General features: G+C 49.1%; 1 long non-coding RNA gene across 1 annotated transcript in view; it reads right to left on the reverse strand.

Moving 5' to 3' along the window:
- Positions 1 to 108: 108 nt before the first annotated feature.
- Positions 109 to 3,937, reverse strand: part of LOC112547980 — a 15,811-nt gene continuing 11,982 nt past the window's right edge. The window contains exon 4 of the long non-coding RNA XR_003091783.1: positions 109 to 390. This is a non-coding gene — a long non-coding RNA (uncharacterized LOC112547980). The remainder of the gene's footprint in view (positions 391 to 3,937) is intronic.

Raw genomic sequence — 3,937 nt, forward strand, 5'->3', positions numbered from 1 at the left:
TCTCTTAAAAGTCAAAGTCTTTCTTTCTTTCTTTCTTTCTTTCTTTCTTTCTTTCTTTCTAGACCTTCTATATATTTTTCTCAAATTTCTAATGAAACCAAACCAAACCAAACCAAACCAAAAAGCTGAGACAGGCCCAAATAAAATCTATTGAACTAATGCACAAAATATGATTCTGATTTAGGTAAATGAGATCTGACCACCCAGATCTGAGCAGTCTTGCTCCAGAAGTTAGCCTGAGCATTCCCAAAACCTTGTCTCTGTTTCTATTTTCATGTCCTTTTAATCAGCAGTTAGCCCAGACAGCAGCAGTCGTGTCAATGGTGGCAGCAGCAGATGGGCAGGTAGGTTCCTCTTCCATGCCTGCTCTCCTGGGAAGTACACTGGGAGCTGGAGTGGGGGAGGGAAGATGAGAGAGTAAGCAGGGGTGTAGGTTGCTGGGGGGCTATGGGACAGTGGACCAATCTGGGCTGGGGAGGAGGGGGACAGCAGAGCCACTGAGGGACAAGGGTGGGCAGGCAGTGGGCCAGCAGATGGGAAGCGTGAGATGGCAGCCCAATCTAGAAGAGCGACGGGGAGGCAGTGGACCCAATCCAGGTTGGCAGGAGAGGGGGAGGGGTGGGATGTTACACTAATGTGTAGCCTAGAGTGGCCCCATATTAGTGTAGCATGAACTGGGTAACAGATCACAGAAAAAAACCCTGCTCTGGAGTAGCATAACTTTAAGCTGCCTAAAGGTGCTAAAAAACATTTTCACTTGTTAATCTATAGGCAATCCATGGTTTAAGAGTTCCAATCTCCACCTAAAATTAACATGCAACAAAACCCTAAGATAGTTTCCTGCTTCCTTGGACCATACTGAAGGTTTTGAAGAAACTAAAGCAACATTCCATGTTAATAAACCTGATAGTGCTGGGGAATTCTAATATCCAGACTGCATGACACATAATTCTGATAATACTGAACTGGACGTAGTCTCCCAGAACAGCAGAACATCTTGTATCAATATTGGCTCCCTCACAGCTCACATCCTGGAGAGAAAGTTTGTCCTAGAGATGTCTGAAAATTGTTTAACTGAATAGAAGAGTCCTTATAAGCATTGCTTATGCAGTGAGGTGGAGATAGGACAGAGCCTTGGGGGACACTGCTGCCCACATCTCTCCAGGTAGAAACTGACCCATCCACCACCAATCTCTGGGTTTGTCCCATAAGTCAGTTTACCACCCACCTGACTGTGAAAAAAATGCACACCACAGCTACTTAGTTTACTTGTAAGAATTGGCTGTGACACTGTCAAAAACTTTTAAAAATCCAAGTAAATAACATTTACCTCTACTCCTGCATCTAAGCACTTTGTGACTTAGTCATAAAAAGAGACCAGATTAGTTAGTCAGGATCTGCTTGCTATAAACCCATGCTGGTTGTCCTTTAACATCGTTTTACCTGCTGCCCCCCCCCCCATATGTGATCCTTTATGATTTTTTCTAAGGTCCTGCCAAGAATAGAGGTGAGGCTAACCATCCTATAATTACCTGGGTCCCTCTTCTTGAAAATAGGGACCACACTGGCCCTATTCCAGTCCCCTGGGACCTGTCCTGAGCACCATGAACACTTGAACAGTTGCACCAGTAGTTTTGCTATGACACCAGCGAATTCCTTTAGTACCATTGGGTGAAGATCATTGGGGCCTGCTGACTTAAATATGTCCAACCCCTCCAAGTGCCCCTTCACTAGGTCAGCACTGACTGTTGGTGGATTGGTATCTCTCTCATGCCAGACTAAAGTTTCATTGGGAAGTGTGTTTGTATCCATGTCCAGGAACACAGATACAAAGAAATCATTTAAGAGCTCAGTTTTGTCCATCCTGTTACAAGTTGCCCTAGTCCATCCTGCAGTTACCCTGCACATTCTTCTTGCTCCCTATGTACTTAAAGGACTTTTTGTTACCCTTAATCTTTGTTGCCAGCCTGAGTTACATTTCTGCTTTGGCCTTTCTCACTGTTTCCCTGTAAGCGTGAGGCAAGCAGGTGGCTCCTTCTTGGTGGCTGTGCCCTGCTTCCACAGCCTGTAAGCCTCTTTTCCCCTGCAGGCTCTCCTGGATTTCCCTGCTTAGCCAAGAGGGTTTCTTGGTTCTTTTGCCTCCCTTTATGTATACTGGGATGGTACCCCTCTCTGCCTGCAGGATCAAGCCCTTGAGGATTCCCAACTCACTGATGTTATTACCTCTCAGTCCCACTCTAACTACTCTCCTGAGCTCATTGAAGTTGGCCTTCTGGAAGTCTGGCACTTCTGCCCTACTAGTTATCTTTCCTACCTTCCGTTGGATAGTGAATTCTATCAATAGGTGGTCACTATCTCCTAGGTTACCTTGTACCTGCATATCCCCCACCAAGTCCTCCCCTGTGGCTAGCACTAAGTCAAGTAAGGCATTTTCCCTAGTGGGACTGCATACTTCCTATATTAGGTGCAGGTCCTGTATTTAGGTTAGGAACCTACTTGAACAGGCAGACCTGGGTGACTGCTCCTCCCAGCAGATGTTCAGGTAATTTAGGTCACCCATGAAAACCAGGTTCTTTGAGTGTACTGCCTTTGAGAGTTGTATTAAGAATTCCAGGTCTAACTTCTCCTCCTGATGTGGGGGTCTGTACCTCCACTACAAAGTCCCTTTCACACCTATCCCCTTGTAGTCTAACTCATAGGATTTCAATCTGTCCTTCTGTCCCCATCTTTATTACAGAAGATGTGTAATGATCTTTAATGTATAGAGCAATGCCTGATCTTTTTTGGGAGTGCCACAGCAGGGTTGCCACCAGGATGCCACCACCAGGAACAGGTGGGCTCTGTGGGAGTGCCACAGCAGGGTTGCCACCACCTGCTGCTGAAGCTACCTAGACGTATCAGCTGTGCCAGTGGGGCACCAGAGACTGGATCCTCTTGCTCTGGTGGTTGGTGGTGGTAGTTGAGACTAGGTGGTGCAGGAGCAGATATGGCAGCAAGCATGGAAGACACAGGAGCTGGCCTGGTGGGATGAAGACATCACCCAGACCACCTAGGATGAGGCATGGGACTGGGTGTAGTGGGTGCGGTGGGCCCAGCTGGAGGCCCTGAAGCAGTGTTGTGTGAAGCTGCTCCAGCAGCAACTGCACAGCCACAGCCATCCACTGGAGCCCATGTGCAGCCCTCCCCAAATGCTAGGCCCAGGGCCACAGCAGGCCCTTGTCTGGACCTTTGCAGATGGCCTCCACTACCTTCTGCCTGCAGGATCCCCTGTCATTTGCCTCTGCCCCAAGACCTGTTGGGGAACTGTCTGTGGCCAGGGTGCTGGCTGCCTGCCACTGAGCTCAGCACCTTGGGCGCTCCCACTGCACAGTACCCGACTCCAGGACTTGGAGAAAGACTGAGACTGATGTGTATAGTTTTCATTTTGGGAGGAGGGCTTTTTATTGTTGGTGGGTGGGGAGGATGGTGGAGGGGCTCTGTGTGTTGGGGAGGCGGGATCTGTTGGTTGAGGGGGGAGGTGGGAGGATGGGAGTGGGGGTTTTAAGGGGAATAAAGGTTTTAATTAAAAACATGCATGTCCTGGAGAGGTGCTGGGGGGTGGGCAGTGGGCAAGGGGTATGTGACTGGTGGACCAGGCAGGTGTTGGGGATGGCCAGCTGCTTCTCCATGTCCCGACATTCCAGATGGGGCTGGAGCTGGTGCAGCACGTCTTCCAAAGTGGCCTAGGTCTCTCGGAACATTTCAACCCACTGGTCATCGTCCCATTCCTGCAGCACAACACACTGCCACCAGTGCTGGGTGGTGTGGCAGGCCCAGAGGTGATGGAGCTGGTGGGACAGGAGGGTGATTCATAGATTCATAGATGTTAAGGTCAGAAGGAGCCTCAATAGATCATCGAGTCTGACCCCCTGCATAGGCAGGGAAGAGTGCTGGGTCT

This window comes from Alligator sinensis, unplaced genomic scaffold (assembly GCF_000455745.1).
Source record: "Alligator sinensis unplaced genomic scaffold, ASM45574v1 scaffold671_1, whole genome shotgun sequence".
Lineage (NCBI taxonomy): Eukaryota > Metazoa > Chordata > Crocodylia > Alligatoridae > Alligator > Alligator sinensis.